The following is an 18,492-nucleotide window of genomic DNA, read 5'->3' as shown; positions in this document are numbered from 1 at the left end:
GCCCAACTGGGTGAGGTTAAAGGTATACAGCATGCGTTGTATGCCGACATCACCATTTGGGCTACAGAGGGCAACATTGGTCAACTGGAGGACCGCCTGCAGACAGCGGTGGGCATAGTGCATCGCTATGCTACGTACTGTGGTCTCCAGTGCTCTCCTCAAAAATCAGAATTCGTGCATCTTTGCCCCTCGTCAAGATGCAGGACACCAGTACTTCTCTCTCTGGCTAGTGGACCCATACGCGAAGCCACTGAAATTAAAGTCCTCGGACTCTTTATTCACAAAAATCGTCAGGCTGACACGACACTAGCCAAGCTTCGCAAGGTTGGCGACCAAGTGGGCCGCATGGTCCGCCGTGTCTCCAACAAGCGTGGGGGTCTCAGAAGCAGGGATGCGATGCGACTCGCCCATTCTTTTGTAACGAGTCGAATTCTTTATTCGACTCCATACCTGCACTTGCGCAAGCATGATGAAGACATCCTGGAGGTTAATCTCCGCAAGATAATCAAGAGGGCGCTCGACCTCCTGATCTCTACCTCCAATACGAGGCTCCTTGCATTGGGGGTGGTGGACACCTATCGGGAGCTGAGCGAGGCGCACCTCATCAATCAATACACGCGTCTTGCCCAGACCGTGTCCGGTCGTCGCCTTTTGGACCGGCTACATATACAACACAACCATCACATTAAGGAAAGGGTACAAGTGCCAGAGCTATGGAGAGGCGCCCTCCGTGTTCGACCCCTTCCTACCAAAATGGACAGAGAAGACCACAATGGATGGCGTCAGGCGCGGGCGAATGCCCTACACAGCCATTATGGCTCTAAACACAATGTTTTCTATGTGGATGTTGCGGGCCCGCACCATTCCAGGGGAGGATGGTACACGGCTGCAGTCGTTCACGAGGAAAGATAGGTGAACGGCCTCACTTTTAGGGCCCCTAGCGCAACCCACGCGGAGGAGGTAGCAATCGCCCTGGCTGCCTCCCACCCTCAATCTAAATTCATCCTATCTGACTCGCGAGGGGCCTGTCGGAATTATGAGCTGGGCTGGATAACGCCTACAGTCCAAAGAGTACTTTGGACGGGATCAGGGTCCCCAGACCCGATTTCTCATTTGGACTCCAAGCCACCAGGGCCTGCCAGGGAATGAGGCCGCCAACTCGGTCGCCCGCGCACTCACTAACCGGGCCCCCAGCGTAGACCCTGCCGATCTGGACCAGGACACACATGCTCTCTTAACTTTTCAAGAAATCTGTGCCTATTACCGGGACTCGCACCGTCAGTAGCCGGCTCCTCTCAAGGGGCAAGGGAAAGCGGGCGAAAATACTTCTTACTAACACTCTACTGTGCCCGGCAGTACTCAAACATTTCGACCCTTCCTTTTCTGGCCTCTGCCCTTTCTGTGGAGAGGTGGCTGACACCTTCCACATGGTCTGGGCATGCCAGCTAAGTCCTTCTCTTTTACCCATAACCCCTTCCCCTACCCGAGAGGACTGGGAGGCGGCCCTGCTCGGCTGAATGTATTTAGCGGCACAACAAGCGCTGGTCCAGCGAGCTCGTGTGGCGGCCCAGACCAATGGAGTCCCGGAATAAGGGAATTCACCTAGTATTGTAAGGAGAGCGGCCCACATAGGGGTGGCTTCCCAAGCAACCTCTCCTTTTGTAATAAATGCTTTCCACCACCACACCGTGTGCTGCGCGATGTCAGCGCAAAGATCCCCAGGTGGTCGAAATTACTCCGTAGCCCTCCACTAATGCTCCTCTTTCTCTCTTTCCACTTTCACTTCCTTCCTTCCCTTACGGCGCGGTTCAAGTGTCCACAAAAACAAGTGTGACAGATACTGCGCCATTCCCTTCCTGTGAACCAATTAATTACCGACAGAGGCAGAGCGCTGTAGCGCAGAACTACGGATAAGTTTATAGGCTACTTATTTATTTATTTCCAATACCTCAAAGACCCCAGGAGTACGGGGTTTTACATGAGGGTAGGCTTGACAGTATTGTCGCGATTAACAAAAAAAAATTTTCAATGGCGGTTCTGAAATGGTTGGGTTAGAGTGAGCGACGATGTCAGCGGGAAGATCGTTCCAGTCGATGGCTGTCCTTACAAAATATGAGTTGAGGTGCGTTGTCGTTCGGGCATGTGGCGGATAAACAGCCAAGGTGTGGCTGATGCGACTGGATGTTCGATGAATCGGCATGATGACTGCTGTGCAAGATGATAAGGCATGATAAAATTTATGAAATAAACAGTCTAGATATTTTACGGCGTGCCTGCAAGCTTGGGAGACCGGCATTAGCTTTTAGATTAGTGGCGCTAGTATTACGAGAATAGTCAGAGAAGATAAATCTAGCTGCACGGATTTGTGTTAATTCAATGGTAGATATCAAGTTTTGAAGATGCGGTTTCCACAATGCGCATGCGTATTCCAATTTGGGTCTTACAAGAGTTACACAAGGTAGATGTTTAACAGAAGAAGGTGCCTGAGCTAGGTTACGTCGAAGAAAGCCAAGTGTGCGGTTAGCATCATTATTTTTTAAACTGTGTAGTAAAATAACCACTTTAAAAGGAAAATGATAAGCTGAGGGAGAGAGCAAGACAGTGAGTGGGGGGAGAATATGCATTTCAACTATGAACCCCTTACGCTTGCATCTCGTAAATATTGAGTGTGAAAAAAAAAAAAAAAAAAAAAACCAGTTTATTACAGGCTAAGCAGATTCGTTCAACCTCTGCAACTCAACCTCAAAGCACTTCGCAGAGAATACTGCCTCAAGTGGTGCGACAAGCGCTTCCCTAGCTGTTTGTGCTGTGCAGCAGAAAAGGTGATGCAGCTGCTTCGCCCTCGTTCCAGCGCGCTCATCTCCCACGCTGAGCGGAGACGTGCAGCGTTCGGGACTCGAAGGAACAGCATCTCGACGCGGGAAAGCTAGCGAGTCAACAGACGTCCTCCAAGCTGGCGTCCTTTTCCCGACCCCTGGCGAGACGCCGCCAGCGCGTAATTGGGCGGGCTCGTTGGCCCGCTGGTGCAAGCCCACCTGCCGTGCGCGCGCGCGCTTCGGCAACCGCCCAGACTTCGCGCCGGGAGCTGCGGCGTCTCGCTGGAAACGCTACGTTGCCCAGCCAGCGAGGGTGGGAGGACAGCAACCGGCCACCTGTGCGCGCCCGTGGAAGACAGCGCGAGGTCTGGAATGAGGGCGGCCGGGAGTAGAGCGAGACACAATGGCCAAGACGATCCGTCGGACGAGCGTGTACAGGTGTGGAAAAGCAAAATGCTCCTCTGAAAACGGCACGCGCCTGCGCATAAGCACTTTGGTAGTATAGCCAGAGGTGAAAAAAAAAAAAGAAGAAAAAAAAAAGTTTCTGCGAAAACCGCGACAGAGGTTACGGTGTCAAGGAGGAACAACATGAAAAGAGACGTGTCTGCACAGGGAGTTAAGGAGCTGAAAAATTGGAGAACAAGGAACATAATTACTCATTAGCACCCACTCAAGCACAGATACACGGCTTCCAAATTTCACGAAAAAAAAAAAAAAAGGATTCCAAGGATACAAAGGGGCAAAAATCAAGGAGGGAAACAAGTCTTTTTTTGGCTCACATAGATAAAGAATCTTCTGAACCTCGCTTAGCTATGGTTTTCCTCTCCACCATCTATCCCTGCTTCCTTTTCTCTGTCCTGCTACGCGCAATGCTGCATCCGTTGGTCGGCATTTCCAGAACGAGCCTATTCAGGCTTGCTGTGGATACCTAAAAAAAGGGAAAAGGAGAGACGCTCAGCATGAGGCGGCAGCCATCTCGAATATAGGCGACGCTCGAAAATCTCCGTTCCTTTAAAGTGAGCGAAATTCGCTTTCTCCCCCGAGATAACGCGGTGTTAGATATGGTACATATGGCATGTGGAGTTCAAACAATAAGTGATGCACATGACAGTGACGGGCTTCGGATTAAGCCACACGTGCGCTAACATCGCACACCACATTGACGTTTTTCTTTCTTTCTTTTTTCTTTTTGAATGTTTGCCTTCATGGCAAATGTGACCATGATTTCATCTCCCGACCTTGTGATCAGCCGCATAACGCTATAACCGCTGTGCTAGCCTCATGGAAGAACTGCCCAACGACGGGCTTGGAGGCCCTGGTATTGTGAGTGCGCGAGGTGCAAGATATTTTTAAGGTGATCACGGAGCGAAAACCTGTGCGCGTGATCTGTGCGTCGCATTTGTGCGCTGATGTGTCACTCGCAAATGGCGGAGATTAAGAATGAAAACAATTGATGGTGATAGGTAACGAATAAAAGTTATGAATAGATATCGATAGAATTAATGACTGGTCCTAATGACTAATAATGATTATTAATAATGACTTGACCAATATGTCAAACTACGACTCGTAATGACCGCAACTGATTGCAAATGAGTAAAAATGGTTAGTTACGAGTAGTAATGACTACAGTGACAAGGCACGACTCATCATGATTACGAAACTAGGCTTTCGATGACTACGCTTTCGCCGGTCTCCTTTCAAGATACATCTGAGACCCACCCTGTATTTTTCTTTTTCTTTTTTTTTATTCCTTGCAGGACTACCGGCCGTGGCAACAACAAAAACACGACAGAAACCACTAAGCTGCAACAACGATATGCACACTGAGTCGATGTCTCAATGGGCATTGAAACTGCCCGTGCAACAGGGTCACGTGTAGCGGCAAACCTTTGAACGCCAACAGCACGGCAAAGCGCTTCGTTAAAACAAGAAGCGGCGCCCCCGCTTTTGCATGGGCTGTCGCAAAGAAACCGTCAAGTGAGCTTTCAAACGATCAGCAGAGCTGCGGCCATGAAGTGCTTGCTTCCCACTCATCCGTCCTCTCTGCAGATCACCAACAGGGGTTCCCCCGATCCTAGTTGTTACCCGCGGGCGAGATATGACCACATGCAAGCAGCAATCGTCAGCTGAGACGGAAGTTTCGATCGCAACACTCTTTAGCGCTTATGTGCAAACATGGAGGAAAAAGAACTGAGGAGGGAGCGCGCGGTGAAGCCTAGTCATAAAGGGACCGACTCGCTCCTTTTTATTTTTTATCACTACGCTTCTTTTATGAATCGGCGCCGTGCTATAGTGTTCTTCTTTTATATATTTATATATAGAATTGAGAAGTGTGCCGTCTGCCGCCGGCGGGCTGGCCGTTTCAGCGATGACCGCACCGCGCGATATGAGAGGGCGCTGTGTGTAGGAGGAACGCAATAACCAATAATCGCTGAGCAGACAGCTGGGTCACCTAGTGCGCGCTTCCATCGAGCGGCCGTGGCTGGGTGAACCGCCGCCTTCACCGCTAGTTCTTCGGACCCCGAAGGCGCGCAGCAATAAATTGTGTCACTTTACTACTACACCCATTCTGTGCGTGAATAAAGGAACTAGTTTCCTATAAAAGCCGCAGTCGTCGGGGAAAATATGTATAAGCGGCAAGACACATACAGCCAATACAGGTTAACTGACAATCGTGGTCTTATTGGGTACTTTCTTTCTCGAACGTTCACGGGAGGTTCAATGACGAATGTCTATCGTATTTTTATGATCACAAAATTTCATTATTAAATGCGTCGGTTTACGCGAGCTATAGACTAAAATATTCCGTCGACCTCGCTCACAAAAACGCAATGGAAGGTGTCGTTAAGCTAGCGTACTTTGTTTGCCCCACATTTAGATGGGCTATGCAAAGATTGCTTGAAGATAGAAATTATTCCAGGGGTTGTTGAATACTTTATTTGAATGTGGGCGGATACAGATGAACAGGCAGTTGCATATGAAACGAAACAGATCAGCGAGAGCTCATACAGATGCACGAAACCTCCCAGCGGACGACTTCAAAAACCAGCAGGATGAACAATTCGTGACTTATGTGAATATAAATAAATAGTTCAAGCATATATGGTAGCAACATATAAAACACTACGGAATTATATGAAAATGTCACTACTCCGAGAACATGAATGAATTAAGCTGCTAAATTAGGCACACAAGACACAGACAGATTCATGAGATGCCCTCAAACACAATTATTTGCATCTACGCAACCTCAGCTCTTTTATATACTGTATATGCTCTGCTTTAGAGCTCTGCACTTGGCTTAGTGACTTCACATAAAACGGGAATCGCATGAGGAACTTCACTATGAGAAGCGTCATTTCTGTCCTACCTGTGCGCTTTGCAAAAACATCCCAAATTCACGCAATCTATTTGCATTAATTTGCCCTGAACTGAAAAAAAAAATTTTTTTCAAAGACTTCCAGCGTGTTTCCGAGCTAAGCTCCGCAGATGGATAAAGAAGACCTTCGTGGTCGGAGTTTAAGGTAATTTCTTCTTCTTTTTTTTTTTTTTTTTTTTTTTATGCCGAGCACGATTTGCTCGAAATGAGATACGCAAATCAAGTACTGCATTTTGATTTGTGCTTGAACTTTGGAGCCACATATACTGCAATGTAAGCTATGAGACTGCTAGAATTGTGCATAGTGACGTACTTATGATCACCTGGAGGAAGGGTATTCGAAGTAGGTTCGACGCCCTCGAGCCTTCCTTCGTCAACCAAGCGGTCAAGCTCATCAACCGGACTTGAAAGAAGCTGGGTGGGTTTCTCGCTTGTACGGCTAACGTGATTCCTACTGTGCGAAGAAAGTGTATCTCGAAAAGGGAAATGTGGAATACAGCAGAAAGAGCGCGTTATAGTGTTTGTGAGAGTTGGCTCCCTCATGCGTAACCTCCTGTATTTGTATCTGATATAAATGTTTTCCACCCCCACCACCCGCGCGCACTAAAACATACCGCCATCAAAACATAGGGACTGACTCGGAGAGGGGAAAAACGGGGTAGGGAACGGCTTCCTCGGCGTTTGGCTTGCGAAGGTTGGCCGCCTAACGTCAAGCTCCCTCCTTAGTTTTTTTTTTTTTTTTTCCTCCAGGTGTGCAAAGAACATCATTAATGCCCCTGATTCGAAAAAAAAACAAAACAAAAAAAAAAAAAAAAAAACCATCACAACCCAAGTCTAAAGAAGGAAGTGCACGCAAGTGGTGAAGCCCGTACGACTCAGTGATATGATATAAGGGTCTAAAAACAACAACAACAACAACAGGTTGTATATTGCATTTTTAAACATTCCAAATGCGTTCGCTGAATTTGATTTCGCCATAGCTGTTTCCTACAGCGCGAATGTGTGGGCTTGTGATTGGTAGGTGCGTCGGTGAGTTGTTTAAGGTGACCGGATGGCACCCCAAAGAGCTTCTATCCGATAGGAGCGCTGCAAAGTGGAGCGTTCACAAGTCCACACAAGCCACAGCTTTTGCACCGTAAGGGGACTACTGCTAAAGCCTAGATAAAAAAAGAAATCTAGCACTCACTAACTGAATAAAAAATTACAAGGTTTCAACGCTGTTGAACCAAATATTGAGCGAAAGTATTAGCTGCGGGTGACCGAGCGTTCTTCTTCTCTTTTTATTCTTCCTCAGCCCACATATAAAGCACCGCTTTAACCAAGTCGTATGAACGTTCCTTAGTGGCCTATAGGGGTAACGTGAATGCCAGAATCCTAGCAGGCTGATTCTGACATAACCGTCCCATGTGAAACGAGAGACCCAAGTTGGCAGCTCCTGCCAGCCCATCTCTCGCTTTTGTGTCACGTGGGGTGTGACGTCACGCGCTGCGCCGTGGCTGCGCGACCGCGCTACGCCGACCGCTTGAGTTGGTAGCCCAGCTCTCACCCTAGTGTCACGTGGGGTGTGATGTCACAGCGTCACGTGGGCGCGGCCGCGCCACGCTGAAGGCTCGAAATCTAGAGTAGTATTGCTTTCGCAATAAAACAGCACAACCTGGGCCCGCATTCAGAGTTAGCTTCGTTTTCAGATGTGTAGTTTTCACCCTCACCTCGAATTATCTTATTGGCGAAAAAGCCGTAATCGGAAGTGGCGGTACACATTCACTTCATCATCCGGTTCTGTTGTTTTCACTAACCAGATGATAGCAAAAACGATCCCTCTGAATACAACGCAAACTCGGAATACGGGTCCATGGAATAACGTTTCGAAAGGTAAATACACGATCGCAGCAAAGGGAACGTATATCTGAAAACATCGGATTGCCAAGGTCGAAAGTGCCTCCCAGGGCCGGTTGTCCAATTGTGTCGTCGGCAAAGCACGCGTGGAGGCTGCGAACGCGTGGAGTCGTTGGGAGAAACGCATTGTTTCCACGAGGCGAGTCACGAGCGATTCGCGCCTCAGCGATTGTCAACGAAGCTGTTCGTTCCTTCCTTCCTTGTTTGCGCACTTACTACGGTACAACTAACACACCGCCTAGGTAGAACCGAACATTAAAATAATGTTACAGAACTGTTAGCTAAGTTACCTAAATGTTACCTAACGTTTTGTGATAAAAGAAAAATTATACCAATGTTGACTTTTGAATGTTATTATAATAATATATGTTTTATGCTGTTTTTAAGCATTATTTAAATGTTGCAAAGAAATGTTGTTTTAATGTAATCAATTCTACATGTTTAAATAATGCGTGAATCATAAATATAAAACAACGTAGATATATTTCAAGCACTGAGTCCCGCCACTTCTGAACGTTTTCTTCCATTAAGCGTGCTTTTTATTAACACTTCTTTTCAACTAAACCTTTGGGATGATGCCTGCCATAGAGTGCACGTATAACCATGCAATTTTGTTTGGAATCTTGGCTTATATAATCGATTCGCCACTATCACTCATGGAACACTAATCGATGATGGACGTAAGAGTTTGGCTCTGTGATATTTGTTCGGAGGTGAGTGTAGGAGTTGTGCTGTACTGTGATCTTTGCAAACCATACCAGTTGTATACGACCACGAGTGGTGAGCCTACATGGTCGTGCAGGGTTGCTTTATCATTTTCAATAATGTTACATTTATGCTGCATATGCACATGCTATATTTATGCTGTTATAATATGTTTATTGAAACATTACACTAGCGCATATTTAACATTGCTAAAACGTTAGAAAAAAGGACATTAAGGATATCAAAATAACGTTCGACTGAAGCAAAAATGTAACATTGCTTTAATGTATCGACGCTACCTGAGTGGAATACGCGCCTGAGGCAAACTCACTCAGCGTCTTCAGGCAAACAAATGTATAAAAAATGAGTGGCTCGTTGTGAGATAAATGCAAAGAGCCAAGAGCGACAGACAACAACGAAACTACAGGCGATCTTTTTTTCGCCTAGGGACAAAGGGGGGAAAGAAGGGGGGGGGGGGGGGGTTGATCAATGCGAAATTTTAATCATGGAGATTACTGACTAGGAAGTATAAGAGAAAACAACCACGTGCCACCGGCAGGATCCCTTCCCTTTGGATCACGTTCCACGTCCGTCGCTAGGGGGCAATGGTGGCGCTGGCAAACACTCTCAAAGATAGATTACACACAGCATAAATACCTAAGAAAGTAGAAAGGCGAACATCGGTATGCATTATTCTGTTAAATAAATGCGATAAAGATAAAATAAACGGCTGCAGCTCGGCCGATAGAGCACTGGAAGCGAAATTCGCAGTTCACTGGATCCAAACGGCGACATGTTTTTCTTTCCTTTTTTTTTTTTTTTTTTTTTACATTGTAAAGAATTATCCCCCCGATGACATATTTGCTTCACGTTGATCAATAACAAACGAAGTAAAATTCTCTAGGATTTCCTTGGTGTCAGTGGCTGTTGGTTCCCTTTGCCTGCTTCGCCTGGGCCTTCGAAAATACAAATATCCAAAGTGTAGTACTGATCGGCTGGATGCGCCCCCTCCACTGTACGCATGAGCAATCGTTGCCAGAAAGCGTCGCGATGGGAGCTTTTCTCAGCTCGCGTTCCCCGTTTTCGTTTTTCTGCACGTTATCTGTAAACGTAGACAAACTCCTGTAGACGATGCCAGACCTGCATTCGCTCGTACCTGCCCCCTCCCGGCGCAGCACGCATCCGGCCGGACCGGTATGCCTCTCCAAGAGCACGTGTCCGCTTATGCTAGAGTTCTATTGTTTTGATCGTGCTGGGACATTGCTGCGGCCGTCACTGCCGACCTTTCCCTTGACTGCCATAGAAAGAGAACTGCCTGGAGCGGGACAATTCTTGAAGGAGAGAGAGGGAGAGAGAGAATGAATTTAATGAAAAACACAGGATTTAGCAGGCGTAAGATTTCGTTGGCATGCTACTCTGCATAGGAAGGGGAATTGGGTAGGGAAAAATTGAAAAAAGAATGGTGAGGGAAAATAAAAGAAATGACGGGGAAATAAAATGCGCCTATTAAATGCGTTGTAAGGTGCATCGTGGAGTAATGGTATAAAATGAAGTGCTGAAATGCATAATTCGACAGAAGTGCTTATAGAGTTCATAGCGTGAAAAATGCCTGAGGGTAACATGCAAGGTGAATTTAGAATTTGTCAAGAAGTCCAATCTCTTTCAAATACGTATATAAAAAATTCATTGCGAGTCTCTGTTGCCTAGGGCAGAGACTCATTGCGAGAGCCGCTATATGTTCCGTTAAGCAGGATATGTTCCACAGTTTGTCAAAGTACGGACTGTTCATTACCGAAACAGAATCGCAATCCATTCGTATATGCGCCGTTCAGGCGAAGTCGGTGGTAAAGAGTTTCTAGTGGCGAGGAAATTTCGGAGGGAGTCTTGATCTTAGATGTCAATTGAGTAAAGAAATTGATAGTGATTTGTCGGCAAGCTCCAAAGTCGATGCTTTGCTTCGAAAGCAAATTTTTGAGCCAGTTGGGATGAATCAGATTTCGTGAAGAAAGTCCGAATGTATCTTTGATGTTGGTGGCTTTTACGAGCCGCATCATCTGCTTTTTCATTGGGTATAATACCACAGTGCGCTGGTATCCACAGAAAGGTTATGATAAGTGGCCTGCGGCAATAGCCAAATGATGTAGATACCCGATGTCAAGGGAAACAGGCTGATGATAGGTTTTCTTCAGCAGGTTATGTAGGATTAGATGCTCTGAAATCAGTGAAAACCCATCGTCCGGGGGTTTGGCGCAGGATATAGGAAATAGCTTCTTTAATGCCATGGAGCTCAGCTGTCGTAGATGATGTCTTCCGCTGTAGCCGGTAAGACAGGACATGGCGAGGGCACATAAAGGCCACAGGAAGAAGTGTCTTGAGTAGTTGAACCGTCGGTGAATATCTGGATGTAGTGCGTATATTCCTTAGCCTAAGTAGGCGAGAGTGGCTTGCAGAAGTGCTGCCTGTGGCTCTTCGCATCCACGTCAGGAACAGACGTATTCTCCTTTAGAGAAGATGGTGTCCATGGGGGAAAGGTAAGTAAATTTCGTGGCTGAATAATTGTAGGGGCAGAAACTGTACAGCCAGAGTTGCAGTGAGTTCGGTGTAAGAAGTGCTTCTTCCCTTGAAGGACATGTCGGAGATGTGTACGCATAGTTTCTTGGGCGGCAATCACATCTAGCGGGAGTCATCCTGCTTCTGCAAGTATTCCTGATGCAGAAGATCCCTTTGGGAATCCAAGGCATATCCGCAAACAGCTGTTCCGCGCGGCTTTAAGAATATTCTTGCTTGTTGGAGATAATCTTTGAAGCACTGGTAAATAGTAGCGTAATGCTCCTTCAACGTAGGCTTTTTCAAGCAGAACCATCGACCGGCAGTTGCTGCTCCATCGTGTTCCCGCCATGAATCTGAAAACCTGCGATGCTGCAGTGATCCTCTCACAGAGTTTTTTACTGTCAATCATATAACACCTAGGAATCACTGTGATCATGCATACGATAGTAACTGTCCACGCAGAATGAGCGGGTATCGAGTCGTTCTTTTCCTTGTGAAAGCCATAGCAACACTGTTTTCTGGTGAGAGGCGAAGACTCCGGGGAGCCAGGTACATTGAGATGTGCAATAACGCTCCCTGAATACGTTGCTGCGTAATATAATGCGAACGTGATGCACTCCAGATGCAGATATCTGCAAAAATTGTTATGCGTACTCCTTGCGGAAGGTTTCTTGTTATATGTATAAGAACAATATTGAACAGGAGAGGGCTGAGCACAGCTCCCTGAGGTACTCCACTCTTCACTGCCTGAGAGTTGGACTATTTGGAGTGCTCATAAGAATTCGCCGCTCTTCTAAATAGTGTCCAATCCAATTGTAAACCTTTCCTTCGAGGCCAAGGCATGGACAAGGCTGCTAGAATAGCATGATGAAACACAGAGTCAAACGCGGCCTTGATGCCAAGGAAAACGGCTTTCGGGATGTAACGCGTGCAGGTACTTTTCAAGTGATGAGATAAGGGCGATGACATTATCAGTCGCAGACCTATTTTGATGAAACCCGTTCATTTCTTCCCTGTGTGTCTGGATGTTCCTGGATGTATGGTGAGGTCCCCACAGAATGGAAGTTGGCGAAAATTGTGCCCGTTTTGAAACCCTCTAAACAGCCAACAAGATATGCATCCTTCCGACCCATCACCCCACTGAGCTGCCTAGGTAAGCTTATGGAGCAAATGATCTGCAAACGCGTCACCTGGTTCCTCGAGAGCCAAAATGAGTATCCTCAAGAATTGAAGGACAGACAACGCAGTGTTGTAGCGGAAAATCCTCCCCACTTTTACTGCGTTTCTTGAAAGAGCAGTGAACCTGGAGTATTCGAATCCCTCATATTCACTCGCAGAGAGAGGTGCGCAGTTTCTAAAGCACGGATCGCCGCAGGATGACGGGCTGAGCGGCGGAAACCGCGGAGACCTGAGCCGCCACTGTTTGCTTACCGCGCCGCACGAGGTGCATGCGTCGACATCGACTCAGCGGGGGAACCTGAACCCTGGACTTCCGCGGTGTGGAGTAACAGCATGAAACCACGCTGCTCTGTCGTCCCGTTTGCTGACGCGCATGCGAGAAAACTTACGATCGCTCCCTGTTTTGTCCACATCTGCCAGAACGCTCACACACATCGTAGCGCCTTTTGATCCTGCTCGCGTCGTTACCTGAGCGAGCGCCACTCACGTAAACTTGCAAGTGGAGCACTTTCTCGGACAACGCCCGCGTGCGAAGTCAGCGCCCACTGACAACATACGGTGTGTCTTTGATCATGCTTTATTCAGCGCCACACGAACCAGCCAGGGGGAAAAGAATGTGGTGAGCATGACGGAGATCACGAGAACGCATATCAGAGGTACCAGGTTGTCCAACCCACGTGCGGTGGCTGCGTTTCGATGTAGACGCGCAAGACGCGCTATAAGAAACCATAAGCGGTCTAAATTAATCCGGCACCCTCCAATCTCTCGTAATCCACGCAACGCTTCAGAAACCCGTCCGGAGTGCCCGAGTTCGAACCCGACCTCGGCGGCTGCGTTTCGATGGAGGCGAAACGAAGTGGCGTCCGTGTGCTGTACGATGTCAGTACGTTAAAGATCCCCAGGTGGTCGAAATTGCTCCGTAGCCCTCCACTACGGCTCCTCTTTCTCTATTTCCACTTTCACTCCCACCTTCCTCCCTTCCCTTACGGCGCGGTTGAGGTGTCCACAGAAATCAAGTGAGACAGCTTACCGCGCCTTTCCCTTCCTATGAACCAACTATTATTATTATTCAGAAACCCCTCAATTTGTACACTCGAAAAGAACAACAAACATGCGCATTTCTTGTGAGTCAGTCAGTAGTAAATTTAGTAGTGTTGCTTCGGACTCGGTGAAGGTTAAAGATGGGTCTTTTTTTGGATAACCTGGTCCAAAGTAGTGAAGTGTGTCCGAGAAAGGCACGTTTTCTGTTAGAAGGAGAGAACACCGGCGCGGAGGGTACAAACAGCGCACAAACAGTTCCAAGAGTTCGCTAAAGCCACCAGATTGTTGGATCGTAACAAACAATGGTCATGCCTGAAATTTTTTTGTCTTCGGCAATTCTTTTCCCAACCAATTATCTCACGTTTCTGCCACACTGGTGCGGTTTCGGTACCATAGGTCTCGCCAAATATTCATTCAATATCACACACACACATGGAAAAAACAACCGTCATTAAACATGGCGACTGGTGTGACACACCATGGACTGAACGGAACAAGATTTCGATCACATTTCTTGTTCTTTTTTTTTTTCTTTTTCATTTCGCACTGAACATGAAGCCGGCACCGGCGGTTATTGCGCCCTGAGAAAAGTCAATATCAGAAAACAGCGTGAAAACGTTTTCCTTATCTTCTGCGTCATGCGACCGCAGATCCAAAGCGCCGCCGCCAGGTCAATGTCCAGACAGAGTCGATACACGTTAGCGAAATTCGCTATCGCACCGGTGTAGAGGGCCCGGGTCAACCGATTAGGGAAATCTTACTGACCCTGGCACAGAAGAAGGCGCGAAGTAATTCCCGCGGACGTTCATGGCACAACCTAATAAATGGGTACAGATTGCCGCTGAAGCTAACTCCAGCTCACCTAACGCGCACTCGGGCTGTCCACAAACACCTGCCTCACTCCATGCATATGGGGGTGAAATACATGCGGTAACGCAGCTGTTCTGAGTAAGGCGCGAGTATACTTGAACTCCTCGAAAAGAACGAGTTCGAACAGTGACATTCGAACACAGTGCAATCAAGCTATAGCTTCAAAGGAACATCGCGTTGTAATTACTCGATTAGGTTCGAGGGCGGTGTCAGTACATATGGGGCGGCGTCCTGGAGACGACTGTAGCACACGATATATTTCAAGCGGAACAGGTCTTTCTGTCGCTTTGCGCTAAATAATATACTCGTGATGTCAGAACACCAACAATTAACTCTCTTAAAGAAGCGGGAGAGCGCTCACGGTGATGCAGTATATACCACCAGGATACCCAAACGGCAAGTTCGCACCAGCGCTGGTGAATTGCTAGTCGGCTTTTTCGTGGAACCAAAATGTATACATTCCTTCTTGCAGGAGCTTTGTCTCCTGCACCCCCCTCTCCCTTTCTAAGTTTATGCTTAGAGGCTAATTAAAGAAAAGCATCTCAGCTGATAATGCAACGATTGCTTTCCCCCGATTCACTGCGGAAACAACGCAAAGCTTATACGAATAAACCGAGACTCCTAAAGTTAAAAAAGAAGTATTGCAACTCGTAATTCAAGCCAGGCATCTCATCAAGGAGAGCAACGGTGAGCTGAATTGTCGCTGCAGTGGACCAACGTACACAAAAAAAAAAAAAAAAAAACGACGCGCAGAGAGACGCACTGAGCCAAATACGTGTTTCTATATATACACACGTATTCGGCTCATTGCGTGACTTACCAACTTTTTCCGATGTTTCACCCATTCACCCATTTCTGCCTGGTCAACCTTGACCATATCCTGTGAGACTGTCCCCCCCCCCCCCCCTCCCCCCCCCCCCCCCCCCCACACACACACACATAAAAAAAAAATAACTTCATATTCATTGAAAGGAGCAGTGGAAGGCTGCCCTGCGCAGCATAAGCGCCTGATCTTCAGGACCACATCCTGGATTGGGCTCAGAAGGTAGCGTTGGCCTATCCAACGTAGAACCTCCCCCCCCCCCCCCCCCCCTGCCCCTTCTCCCTATGGGATAAATAAAGTTGATTCTCACTCACTCACCCGTTTCTTTCTTTCTATTTTTCTCCGCGCTCTGCCTTTCATACATTTCAAAGATATCGCGCACGTACTCGAGATGTTCGTTAACAATTGCCTGGTATTATTCTTTTTTTCGAGAAAGCGCCAAGGAAATGAGCAACGGAAAAAGAAACATGAAAAAGAAACAAGTCTGGTCGCAGAACCAAGGAAAATACAAGGAAACCTTTTCTGGAAAAAAGGATACAAACCGTTCGTCAACAACTCCCATCCTGCCGCAGCTGCGTGGGAAATGATGAAAAGGCCTGCTTACACATCGCGCCATGAGACTGCTGCCTTAACGAGCGAAGCACACCTGCTGCGAGCAGAAGAACGTGAAAAGGGGGCTATGCATCATCGTACTGAAAATCATGCCGCGTTTGACGAGGTTGCAGCGAGCCGACCGGGAAGTCTTGCTTTGGAGCTATACAATTAAAGCGCTGCAGAAGGACCGCAACTTTACGGCCTTGCCTCGATCCCCCGCCAGAAAACGAAGGCGGTGCACCAGACGCGCATAATAAAGCAACACACAGCAGTCGCCCGCGGTGTATTCGCGTTTGCTGTTCTTTGCACTTTGAATCTTAGCAGCAGACGTCAAAAAATGAAAGAGCGCGCGGCCTCCCACATAGATTCCGCTGCTACCCGGTTCTAGTGGCATGGAAGCTCTGTAGGAAAAACAAGCAGATGGGATTAAAGTCACGAGCGTCTAGGCAGCTTCCAACGCAGTGGCCGCAGGCGACGTGGCGGAGAAGTCCGTACGCAACAGGCGGCTGACGTCAGAGCCGGGGAGGAACACCTCGGCGGAAAAATGGGACGAGGTATATACTAGATGCTTGCCAAAGGAGATCGAAGAGAATACGCGAGTGCAAGTTGGCAGTACACGCCGTATAACTGCAGCTCTCTGTAACTTATCGCCCGGTGGCCTGCTAGCTCAGTCGGTTAGAGCGTCGTGCTAATAACGCGAAGGTCGTAGGTTCGATCCCTGCGCAGGCCAATGCTTTTTTTTTTTTTTTCCCACACTAGAGCTTCCCTGTACCCAGTAGTTAAAAATTAAACGTTTACTCGTTCTCCGACCTGCGTAGCCATTTTTAACCAGCAAAAGGAGAAATCCGAAACAAGCCACAGGGCCCTCAAGCACGCGATTGGCTTGTGGAATGGCAGGAATGATCAAGAATCCAGCAGTCTGTCTCACATCATAATGCAATGTTCTACAGCAGCTGTAACTTCTCCGGCATGCCGTAGTCGGAGAGAGTGATACGCGCGAAGCGAGGAAAAGTGAACGCGCAATCCCAAGTTCAGGTGGCGAGATAACCGAGGCATGCAGCAAAGGCGCGGAGAACAAACACGGGCTCGTCCCAAGGAGAGTAGCACTCCAGCTTGATTTCCCAGGCGGGGTGCAAAGACGGGCGTTGGTGCGACTCTGCTCCCTGTCGCGCTCGGCCGAGACGCCAACCGTTGGTCGCGCTTGAGAGGGCACGCTTGAAGATTCAGCTCGCCTTGCACCGCTTTAGCGCGTCTAAGCAAATCGCATCCGCGCGACTGCGGCAGTGACCTCAGGGCGCACGTTACAGACAGAGAAGTGGGGACGCCTGTTCCCACGGGTCTTTCAGAAAGCAACAGGTGCGCGGCGCGCTATTCGCGGCACCACATTTCTCAGAAGCAACTTCTAAATTATGTTACACTTTCGTCAGTCGACAGTGCGGGAAACAGCGCGCTAGAGCGGAAAGACAAAAACAAATAAAAGTCTCATTTTGAAAATAACCACACACGAGCTATGCTGAGAGCGCGAAACAGAGGCGGTGTGCGCGGGAAGGAGAGGGGTGGCGACCACCACGCGTGCTATTCACCCGTAGCCGGCGCAGGATCCTCATGGCAGCGGGCAGGGAGACGCCGCGGAAGAGCCCTCCAGCACGGCTGGCTTCGGTCGTGGCCGAGCCGCGGTCGTCGTCGCGTCGGCCAGTTCCGTCGGCGGCGCTGCGACGGGAAAAGCCATCGGTATCGGATCGCAAGACGACGCCTGCAGGCGATAGCTGACGCAGCTTCCGGTCGTATCCACTATCCACCAGTCGGCGGCGGAGCTGTGCACACAACACGCACTCAGGCCGGCGGCAGAAGCAGCTGCGGAGAGCAGTCTTGCGCGCCTTCCAAGCGGCAGACCCACGAGCGCACAGGCGAGCGGCGACGACGCTGATGACCTGCAGGCTGGCCGGCCACACAGCGAGGCGAGGGAGAGCGGCTCCCCTTCTCACGTCGTCCACTTGCTCTCTTCTCCAGAAGACAGGAGGAAACAGAACGAACGCGCAAGCAAACACGAGACTCCGCCGGCACTGTTTACGTCGCTGAACACGCGACCACTGCAAGGAGGATCTTCGCTGCGGAGTTTCTTCGTCGCCGCTTGGCCCGCGGCAGCGTATGACTCAAAAGCGACGAGGTCGGCGCCAAGAAAGCGCTGCCGTCGTCTCTGCACTCGGGAGGCATCCTGAGTCATGACGTCGTCCACGTAGAAGATGCACTCAGCAACGAGGGTAGGAAAGCGGGCTCTCTTTAGGCATTCCCCTCCTCCATTTTTTTTTAAGGACACCGGCAGCAACAAACACAACGTAAGAGAAATGGGGCGAGGGTGAGGAGCGGAATTTTTCTGCTGCCGTCGCAACAGGCATGCGACGAACGCCAAACGGAGACCGCCCTTTTGCATTGCACAGCGGTTTCTCGCCACTGCTGTGGGATTGACGTCTCCGACGTGTCGGCCGGGAATTCCAGAGCACGTTCTGCAGTTTTATTTTTTTTTCTATTATTTCTCCATTTCTCCCACCTCCGGCACCCCAGAACAAGCCGCTGTTGGAGGCTGTCAGGTAACGCCGCTTGCAACGGTGTTGTCGCATTCAACAACTGGTGATTTG

The 18,492-nt window shown here is 48.7% G+C and overlaps 1 protein-coding gene and 1 non-coding gene across 3 annotated transcripts in view; one reads left to right on the top strand and one right to left on the bottom strand.

Annotated features, from left to right (window-relative positions):
- Nucleotides 1-18,492, bottom strand: part of LOC146207262 (uncharacterized) — a 105,126-nt gene that overhangs the window by 30,492 nt on the left and 56,142 nt on the right. The window lies entirely within an intron of this gene.
- TRNAI-AAU (transfer RNA isoleucine (anticodon AAU)) lies at nucleotides 16,513-16,586 on the top strand. The gene has a single exon. It is a non-coding gene; the product is annotated as a tRNA-Ile (tRNA).

This window comes from Amblyomma maculatum, chromosome 1 (assembly GCF_055883805.1).
Source record: "Amblyomma maculatum isolate TAMU_Amacu chromosome 1, ASM5588380v1, whole genome shotgun sequence".
Lineage (NCBI taxonomy): Eukaryota > Metazoa > Arthropoda > Arachnida > Ixodida > Ixodidae > Amblyomma > Amblyomma maculatum.
This window is presented reverse-complemented; position numbering and strand designations above follow the sequence as displayed.